The sequence below is a fragment of the Pituophis catenifer genome, unplaced genomic scaffold (assembly GCF_029215685.1).
Source record: "Pituophis catenifer annectens isolate HBS135680 unplaced genomic scaffold, rPitCat1.0.hap2 SCAF_2, whole genome shotgun sequence".
Taxonomy (NCBI): Eukaryota; Metazoa; Chordata; class Lepidosauria; order Squamata; family Colubridae; genus Pituophis; species Pituophis catenifer.
The window spans coordinates 289,850,207-289,861,247 of NW_027256882.1; positions in this window are offsets into that span (position 1 = coordinate 289,850,207).

The following is an 11,041-nucleotide window of genomic DNA, read 5'->3' on the forward strand; positions in this document are numbered from 1 at the left end:
GGGCATGGCCGACTGGGTGGGTGTGGCCAGCTTGATGCTACTCACTGGGCATGGCCAACTGGGTGGGTGTGGCCAGCTTGATGCTACTCACTGGCATGGCCAACTGGCTGATTGTGACCAGATTGACGCCACTCACTGGGCATGGCCAAGTGAGTGGGCATGGCCAGCTTGATGCCACTCACTGGGCATGGCCAACTGGGTGGGCGTGCCCAACTTGACATCCCTCCTCAAACTGCTGGTATGTTTCCTCTTTGCATTGAGTAGACCAGGCCAAAGCGACGTGAGCCGGCCTGTTACATTTTTCAGGATGGCCCCAAAGGCCAAATCCAACCACATCGTGGGCTGGATCCGGTCTGTGAGCCTTATGTTTGACACCCCTGCCCTATACCATTTCAGACAAATGGTTGCCCAATCTCTTCTTAAAAATAGAAGGAAGCACAGCATCCTCACCAAAGGCCCTTTGGAGCGTGAAAGGAGACGATTGTCTGCACACGATTCTTTGGTTGTGTCCATTCTCCTAAATTTAGGACAGTGCATCTGTTCGATTGTTAACACCTGTCTTCCCTCCTGACACCTTCTCAAGTTAAAGCTGTCAAGAAGAAAATAGCGGTATACTTAGTCGAATCAAGATTTGTATACCTTGAAGCCTTGCGGTTTCAAAGCCAGATTAAGCCCAAATCATGCATTTTCCTCTCCGCAAATTTATTGTCCAATTCCCACCAACTGGAAGACAAATCTTCTGATTCAACTATCCTGAATGTTACGGAGTGGTATATAGGCCAGGTGATCAATAGATTGAATAGGCCAGTTGATGGATCTCTAGGGGAAGTAAATCAAGGTCAATGCTCTCAGTTTTGCTGTGGAATCAAGGCATTGATTAAAACAAGGAGCCTGTCTCAAAATCGGGAGTGAGCTGTCAGTGATCCTTCTCCCTAAGTCTCATCATAACTTTAGGAAAGCTCCAGAAACCAACAGTTCCCAAAGATGCATTGGATGGTTCTTGTAGGATTTTGTTGTGGCTCCGTTGCCTGAGCCTGGGCTATCAACAGATGCAGACTCTGAGAGTGAGGAAGACGAGTTGGCAAGGCCTCCCTCTCCAGGACCCTCCTCTCTGGCAATGCCTCCGGAGGACACCGAAGGCCAAAAGATAGGCTCAGAGCCAAGCATGTCCCCACAGCCACAGGTGGACAGTGACAAAGGAGATAAGTGCTGGCTGGACCCTCGCCAGAGGTGCAGGGAGAAGCGTGCGCAGCAGAGGGGAAGGCATGCCAGAGATTAGCTGAGTCACTGGACCACACCCCACAGGGTATAAATGTGGGTGTAGTAGCCGGTTCAGTTTGTGATGAGCAAAAACTAGAAATAATCCATGATCTCTGCATTACTGGACTTTGCCTGCTTTATCGGACTGCCTTTGGATTAATCCTTGTATTGTTGAAAACTCTGCCTGTTTTATTGGAATGTTGGCAGTCTAATCTTTGTTTTGTGTGAGTGAAGTCTGAATTGGCAGCTAGCCACTGGGTTGCTGCCAGCTTTATTTTCAAAGAATTTTGTCGTGTGGCTTATTAACTCCGGGCCGTCTGTGGGGGTGCGTGAGTGGAACGGGGACAGAACAGATTTGGGTTTGGTTAGTTTAGAGAAGAGAAGGACTAGGGGTGAGATGATAGCAGTATTCCAGTATTTGAAGGGCTGCCACAAAGAAGAGGGGATCGACTTATTTTCCAAAGCACCAGAAGGTAAGACAAGAAGCAATGGATGGAAGCTAATCAAGGAGAGAATCAACCAAGAACTAAGGAGAAACTTTCTAACAGGGAGGACAATTAACCAGTGGAACAGCTTGCCACCAGAAATTGTGGGTGCTCCATCACTGGAGGTTTTTAAGAAGAGACTGGACAGTCACTTGTCTGAAATGGTATAGGGTCTTCTGCTTGAGCAGGGGGTTTGACTAGAAGACCTCCAAGGTCCCTTCCAGCTCTATTCTGATCGACTGAGTAGGGCAGAGAAGAATATATTGGATTGCTTTAGTTTAACGCGCAATCACCTCGCCTCCAAGCTTTAGGTAATGGGATACTTTGAATTTAATGTTTTATTTAATTTGTTGCAGCGTGGTGGCCTAGAGGTGAAGATGCTCACCTCTCACTCAGGAGGTTGAGAGTTCAGTCCTAGGCAGCAACAGGTATTTCTCTATCAGGATTAAAAAGATAAAATATCTGCTGTGAACTCTGCATAGGTGTCAGGAAGGGGATCCTGCCAGTAAATGCTCAGCTCCATTCAGTTGCCCCGACTCCACCTTGATAAAAGGAATTACAGGGTCATAAAAAGAAAAAGAATATTAATTTGTTATTTGTTTGTTTTAACCATTTAGTCTTGTCTGACTCTTGACGACTTTATAGGCAAGGGCTCTCCATGCTCCTGTGTCAAGCACAGCTTCTTTCAGTTGTTGGATGTTTAACTTGGCATCAGATTTGATGTTATCAAGCCACCATGATCTTTGCTTCCCCTTCTTCTTATTCCACTAACCATTCTTAGCATCCTTGCCTTCTCCAATGAATTTGCCAAAGTAAATTAGTCCTAGTCTTATGATTTTAGCTTCTAGCGATATGTCTGATTCATACAATTTAATACCTCTCTGTTAGATACTCTGACTGTCCATCGTATATACCAGGGGTGAAATGTAAAATTTGTTACTACCGGTTCTGTGGGCATGGCTTGGTGGGGGGGGGGTTAATGTGACTGGGTGGGCGTGGCCAACTTTTTTTTTTTTTAACTTCTCAAACATTTTTTTTGCAAATGCAAAAAAAAATGCTTTGAAAAGCCTCTGCCGATCAGGAACACAGCTGGGATCGTCAGAGCCTTTTCAAAGCATTTTTTTTAACCACCTCTTCCGCTGAAGAGGTTGCAGAAAAAAATGCTTTAAAAGTCTCTCTGATGATCCCAGCTGAGTTGCCTGATCGTTTCAAAAAATGCTTTGAAAAGTCTCTCTGCCATCAGGCAACTCAGCTGGGATCGTCAGAGAGACTTTTAAAGCATTTTTTTAACCACCTCTTCCCCGGAAGAGGTTGCAGAAAAAATGCTTTAAAAAGCCTCTGAGATCCCAGCTGAGCTGCGCGATCATCAGTGGCTTTTTTTTACTCTTAAAAGCATTTTTTCGGTGGAAGAAGTTGTAGAAAAAATGCTTTCAAAAGTAAAAAAAAAAACAAAAAAAGAGCCTCTGATGATCATACGGCTCAGCTGGGCATGGGGGGGGCAGGGATTTTTGCTACCGGTTCTCCGAACCACCCACCGCCATCGCTACCGGATCGGGCAATCCGGTCCGAACCGGGAGCATTTCAGCCCTGGTATATATAATAAATTACACCAAAACCACAGTTTAGAGGTATCAATTCTTCTTCCATCAGCCAATCTTAGTGTCCAACTCTATTTAATTTCGATCCCATATTTGTTGCTGTTTCTATAGGTAGTCCTTGACTTACGAACACAATTGGGACCAGAATCACCGTTGCTAAACAAGGCGGGGTGGTTAAGTGAAGCATGTCTAATATATGACCATTTTTTGTAAGATTGATTAGGCAAATTTGACCAGCTCAAGATCGACTCAGCCTTCCATCCTTCTGAGGTCAGTAAAATGAGGACCCAGATTGTTGGGGGCAATACGCAGATTCTGTAACCCACTTAGAGAGGGCTGTAAAAGCCCTTTGAAGCAGTATACAGGTCTAAGTGCTATTGCTAAATCACTGCAGTTTTTTAACCGAATCATTTGGCCATTAAGTGAATGGAGTGGTTCGGTGGCCTAAAGGTGGAGCTCTCGCCTCACAATTGGGAGGCTGTGAGTTCAATCCTAGGTAGAGGCAGTTATTTTTCTCTCTGGGCACACTGAGGAATATATCTGCTGAACAAAACTCCGCTTTGGTGACAAGGAAGGGCATCCGGCCATTAAAACACCCTGCTAGCTCCATTCAGTTGCCCAGACTCCACCCAGCAAGGGATTATGGGGTCGTTAAAAGAAGAAGATGATGATTTGGTCATTAAGCAAATCTGGTTTCTCCCATTGACTTATGCTGTATTTTATAAAAGAGTTCCCCAACCTCCCCAACTTTGAGGACTGTTGGGTGGGCGAGAGGGGATTTTTCTGCACGAATGGCCGGCAAGCACGTATACAGCTCCATTTGCACGAGTGACATGCACATGCACCTGCTCGCCATTTCCAAACACCTCACGGCCTATTAGAAGGTGTGGCCCAGAGGTTGGGGACCCTGTTATATAAGATGGTGAATAGAACTAACCGAGAGATGGGATTCACATCAGTGGTGGGTTTCAAAATTTTTTACTACCAGTTCTGTAGGTGTGGCTTGGTGGGTGTGGCAGGGGAAGGATACTGTAAAATCTCCATTCCCTCCCCACTCCAGGGGAAGGTTACTGCAAAATCCCCATTTCCTCCCCATCAGCTGGGACTTGGGAGGCAGAGAATAGATGGGGACGGGGCCAGTCAGAATTTTTACTGCTGGTTCTCTGAACTACTCAAAATTTCTGCTACCGGTTCTCTCGAACTGGTCAGAACCTGCTGAAACCCACCTCTGATTCACATACTGTAGCAACCAGTCAGCCCAGCACCAGAAATGTGAGTATGCGCGCATGCCCACGGGTGCCATCTGTGTATGCATGTGGTGTCACAAAACACAGCGATATAGGACGGGATTGCACCCGCGCGATGGGCCCACCCACAGGTCACCACTACCAGTTTGCCCGAACCGGCTGAATACCACCTCTGAACTAACTGCCTTTATACACATGCCACTTCTGTTCTGTCTATGGCCTGAGCAGCCCTGAAGAGACAATTGTTTGACTTCCTCCCTCTCTGCAGAAAAGGAGGATTGATTGCAAATAATAATAATAATAAAAAAACCATGAATGTTATAGCTTTCATAAAGCCACCATCAAGACGCAAGCAGAGATGGCATATTAATAAGAACAGCTTACAGCAGGTCGTGTCCTTCTGATAGCGAAGAATTGGCTTTAATGCCTCCAATTTTGCAGTATGATGAAGAAGTATTTGAGAGAGTGTCAAAGGAAGTGCATTGGGCATTCTTGTCTTTTTTTTTTCTCTCCCACATATGGAAATTATATCCTACGGCACTGAAAATGTATGAAGCGAAGGACATAAATCAAATACTATATGGAGCCCAAGTCTGCCCAAAGAAAGATCTGGGGCACCTGGAGATTATCTAGTTTATAGTTCTCAGAACTCCTTTTTATGTTGCAAGCTTTAGAACCAATTTCTTGCTGGGTTCAGAGTCCGGGTTAAAATCAACTGAAGTTCTATTGTGTGATGTCAGAGGCAGCTGGCAGTGCAAACTGCCCCTTTATTGTTCCAAATTTCCTCAAACGCTCCCACGTTTCTGGGAAGTCCCAGAGCAAAGTGATCACACACACACACACACACACACACCTCAAGCAGCTTCTGGCTGCAAATAGTCCACCCCAATGCTGTGAGCACCACATCTGCAAAGCAAGAAATCCAGAAAGGATGCAAGAAATTCAGGAAAGTTCAAACATCAGCACTCAACTCTCCAGGAATTCAGCGTTTGTTCCCGACAAATGCCCCTCCCTACAGTGCTACCGTGAGCCTCCTTAAGGCTCAGTCCCCAGGTGTGCCTTGTGAAGAGGGGTGGGGCGCTCTCCTCCTGAGTAGTTGGGTCAATCTGCGCTGTTCTCGCCTTCTCTCCACTCTCTGTGCTCGAGGATCAGGAGCATTTCTTGCTCATTGCCTGAGCTCTGTCTCTCATGTTCACTGATTAGCCTTGGTCTTGGTCATCCTGCCCGCCTGCCCCCCTGCTTACAAGCCATCCCAATCCTGAAAGGCCCTGGCCTGACTGGGCCTGCTCCTCCCCATTTTCCTCTCAAGCCAACGAAGCTGCCCCCTCAATCTCCGTCTGCTCCAGTTCCAGCTCGTCTTCCTCCACCGATTCAGGTTCCGCCGGGGGCATAACATATTGCCTTAATGATTGCCTGAAGCTAATTCACTCTGGGGCACTGGTATTTCTGCTTTTAAAAGATCCTGGAGACCAGTAACTGAAGCTGAACAGGTTCATTGCAGGTGCCACTCCCAATTCATAGCTTCCTTGGTTATTTGTTTGTGTCTTTGAATCATTCTGCCATTTGGAAATTGCTTGGAGAAATCCATATGGTTTGGGGGCAAGATGTGGGAGAAGGACAGGCAATGTTTGAGGTTGGCATCAAGAGAGTAATTAGTCTATAGTCCTTAAGGTAAAGGTTCCCCTCGCACATATGTGATAGTCGTTCCCGACTCTAGGAGGGGGTGCTCATCTCCGTTTCAAAGGCGAAGAGCCAGCGCTGTCCGAAGACATCTCCGTGTGGCCGGCATGACTAAATGCCAAAGGCACACAGAACGCTCTTACTTTCCCATCAAAGGTGGTCCCTATTTTTCTACTTGCATGTTTTACGTGTCAGTTTACGATGTCATCTCAAATAAATTGCATTTCCAAACAAATAGTCTTTGATGAAATCTTTCATTTATTGAGCACAACAATCTGTCCCCGACTCCATCGTAGTCAGCACTGACCTTCTGACCCCAAACCCTCCCTTTCCATTCCCCAATTCTCTGCGTCTCATTGGCCATCTTCCAAGACACTCTGCCCATATCTACTACTTCAGCTCTCAGGAATGTCCCCCCCTCCCATCCCATCTTCTAGGGGATAATATCTTCAGGGAAAATAAGTAGGTGAAGAGTCAAGCGTCCTCTTCTCTTCCTTATGTCAGCACTGGAGTGCTGACATCACGTGCTTTCGAACTGCTAGGTTGGCAGAAGCTGGGACAAGTCACGGGAGCTCCCCCCGTTACCCGGCGCTAGGGATTTGAACCTCTGAACTGCCGACCTTCTGATCGACAAGCTCAGCATCTTACCCACTAAGCCCTCACATCCCAAAGGTCCTATAGTCCTAACGTACCCACAAATCGTCTAAATCCAACTCTTCTTCAATTCTGTTGACTCTTATGTACTGCCAATTTAGGGTTGACTGTTAGTTGATTAGATTCTTGTGTATATGCATGGGGAATAAGTCATCTTAACCGGAGTTTAACATGTAATCCTGATTCTTCACACTGTACACAAGATTTTTCACACCCATATCAGCTCTGAAGTTGAACAGATTTTCTTATGTATCTTCAGTCAGATGGCAAAATGCAGTTTTGAAATCAGTTTCCTCGCCATGGACCGTTGTACCACAGTTCATCCTCGGCTATTCAAGTACTAGAGGTGTTAGATGTACTTTGTGGGGAAATGTATCAGATAGAAGAAGAAGGAGTGTCGGATATATTCGTTGCCTCGAGTCGTGAGGCAGCGAATATATTTTGAGAAGTGAAATGTTCTCAAGAGGAAAATAAGTAAGAAAGTCCAGTTGCCTTTTGGAAAAGCACCTTTTGTTCACTTCATTTGTCATTTACAGGAGGTTAGCCTGTCTGTCACAGACAGACAGTTGTTGTGGTCCGTCAGCAGCCTGTGCAGTTAGTAGCTGATTCTGACAGCGAGGAGGCTGGTGTGGTGCTGCGCCAGCAGCCTGTGCAGCTGGCACTCGAGTCAGACAATGAGGAGGCTGGAGAAGATGTGGTGCCAGAGGTGGGGATTCAGCCAGGGCCTTCCGAACCTCCAGAAGCTCCCATAAGTGAAGAGGAAGAAGAGGAGGAACCTCTTCTCGATGCATGAGCACGCAGAGCTGTTAAAAGACAGGAGTGGCTCTTCAGGAGGAGGTCTCCTCGAGAGTAAGGCTTGGGGCTAATTGGCCACTCCCCTAGCCTATTTAAGGAAGGACGACGACTGAGGCAATTTGCAGGAAACAACTTCGTTCATATTCCTTCGTGTCTTGATTCCAGAAACGTTTGATTTGGCTCTTGTTTCTCTCTTGTCAGTTTTCCTGCAAATTGCTTCTGGGCATTCTGCCAACCACAGTAAGCTTACGGTTATCTGAAATACTGTGCCTCAGAATTGAGTTATTATTCTTTGGATTCTTTTAATGGCTGTTAATGAAGTTAAATTAACAGCCCTTGTTCAGAAAAGACTGATTTAAACTGTACTTGTGTTCGAACAACTACTAAGAAAGCTCATTAGTAGTCCTTAATTAGTAAACTAAGGCTTGTACGGACTTTGTGTGTGCTGCGTTCTTTGGGGTCTATAGCTGGGGCAGAACACAGTTGGAAAAGAGGTTGTCACATGACCAACTCAATGTTACATTCTTTTTTGAGGTGGCTGTTAAGAAAACACAGCAGTTGTATAAAGAAGCCACTGTGATTTTTAAGTGAACACTGAAGTTGTTAAATGAACCAAAGCCATCATCAAATATAGTCCTGTCACTGCAGGACACTGCAAACACCCGCAAATGTGGCAAGGTTACCAAACAACTGAAGTTTAGTGGGAGAGCCCAACCATAGAAACTTCAGATCTAGGCCATAGATAGCCCTTCGTCATAAGTCAAGGACTACCGGTATTTTTCTCTACTCTACTCTACTTTCTCTACTCTTCTTTAAGGTTGCTGAAGAACACCTGTCTGGATGAGAGTAGAAACAGCAAGTTAAGAGCCTTGGTGGCGCAGCAGACTAAAGTGCTGTTAAGTAGCACCAGCTGCCTGCAATTACTGCAAGTTCAAATCTCACCAGGCTCAAGATTGACTCAGCCTTCCATCCTTTCAAGGTAGGTAAAATGAGGACCCGGATTGTGGGGGCAATAAGCTGACTTTGTATAAAATAGAACACCGCTTGGGGAGGGGGCCGAAAGCCCTACTAAGCAGATATATACAAAAATATGAAGGCTATTGCTTAACGCATTGTAAGCCGCCCTGAGTCTCCGGAGAAGGGCGGCATATAAATCGAACCAATAAATAAATAAATAAATAAATAAATAAATAAATAAATAAATAAATAAATAAATAAATAAATAAATAAATAAGTAAGTAAGTAAGTAAGTAAGTAAGTAAGTAAGTAAGTAAATAAGTAAATAAATAAATAAATAAATAAATAAATAAATAAATAAATAAATAAATAAATAAGATATGCTGATGAGCATTGTCATCCTCTCTGCAATTAATTGGAAAAACAACCACAATTACGGTAGAGTCAGTCAATTGATGGTGATATTCTCCATTGACGGTGAAAAGAGAGAATGTGTGGAAAAATTCACACTTTTCTAGCATTGCAGAGAGCTCAAAGCAGTGAATGTAGCACAGATATAAAACGTCAGATTGCACTGGGTCGCACAGCAATGATGAAGATGAGCTGAATAGGGAAAAGCAAGGACATCAGCCTGGCAAGCCAATGTAGATTCGTTCACTCTATTGTGCTCTCTGGAGCTGCCTACGGTGGTGTAAGATGGACCTTAAAAAAGCAAGACAGGAGGAAAATTGACTCGTTTGAGCTGTGGAGCTGGAAAAGGCTCCTGCATATTCCTTGGACAGCAAAGGTGGCCAATGAGCAAGTATTGGAGCCAGACAGTAGATGGCAAAAATCACAAAATTGTGTCTCACTTATTTTGGTCATGTGATGTGGGGGGAATTAACTGGAGAAAGTGATTATGTTGGGAAGAGTTAGTGGTAAAAGGAAACTAGTCCACCAAAGAATATGGTGGCTGGGCAGCAACAGCCAGAGCATAGAACAACTCAAAGAATTAGTGCAAGATTGGAAGATGTGGAGAAAGACCTGGCCTATAAAATCCTCCCTCCTTCCCCCCCTCCTCCTCCCCTTCTCCTTCTCCTTCTCCTTCTCCTTCTCCTTCTCCTTCTCCTTCTCCTTCTCCTTCTTCTCCTTCTTCTTCTTCTTCTCCTCCTCCTCCTCTTCCCCAGCATCAAAAAATTCTATCCCACACTCTGTATACCAGGTTTAGCCAAAATGTCTCCCTGACCTTCTCAATGGTATCTTTAATTCTCAAATTAAAGGAAATTAACAACTGGGGTGACATGATAGCAGTCTTCCAATATCTCAGGGGCTGCCACAAAGAAGAGGGAGTCAAGCTCTTCTCCAAAGCATCTGAGGGCAGGACAAGAAACAATGGGTGGAAACTAACCAAGGAGAAAAGCAATTTAGAACTAAGGAGAAATTTCCTGACAGTTAGAACAATTAATCAGTGGAACAACTTGCCTGCAGAAGTTGTGAATGCTCCAACACTGGAAGTTTTTAAGAAGAGGTTGGATAACCATTTGTCTGAAGTGGTGTAGGGTTTCCTGCCTAAGCAGGGAGTTGGACTAGGAGACCTCCAAAGTCCCTTCCAAGTCTGTTATTTATTTATTATTTATTATTATTTATTAAATTTATATGCCGCCCCTCTCTAGAGACTCATGGCGGAAATGTTAATCTCTCCTCTCCTCTCCTCTCCTCTCCTCTCCTCTCCTCTCCTCTCCTCTCCTCTCCTCTCCCCTCCCCTCCCCTCCCCTATTCTATTCTATTCTATTCTATTCTATTCTATTCTATTCTATTCTATTCTATTCTATTCTATTCTATTCTATTCCTCTCACCAATCCAGCATGTCCATGTTCACTCATTAAATTCTGTCAAGTATTTGCAAGCCATTGGCACATGTGTCATTTAGACACCAGTGGAGGCAGAGAGTGTCTCCACCCCTATGTGGAAAGGAGGGGCTTACCCTGAGTATAAAACCCGCTCCAACCTTTTCCACCTTGCGCTGTCTCCATCTCTCTCTTTTCATGTTTGTTCCTCATGAGACTTGATCTCTGTTGTACATAGTTAATATGTTTTATCATATGAATAAATACATTTAAGACATTTATTTATGCATCTGCCTCTGAACTCTTCTATGCTCCTGGGTGTTTCTACGATCCCAATTCCACAGAATGGTAGCAGAGGATGGTATTCAACCTGGACAACAGGCACCCAACCAAATGCATCGTGTCTCCTTAAAGGCAACTGAGGACATGGAGGGTTTATGATCAGCCAGAATAGGACTAATCCATAGTTCTAAATCAGCTAGTAATTACAACAGGGAATAATACATACAGATCCTCTCCATCGCGGAAGATTGTTGGGA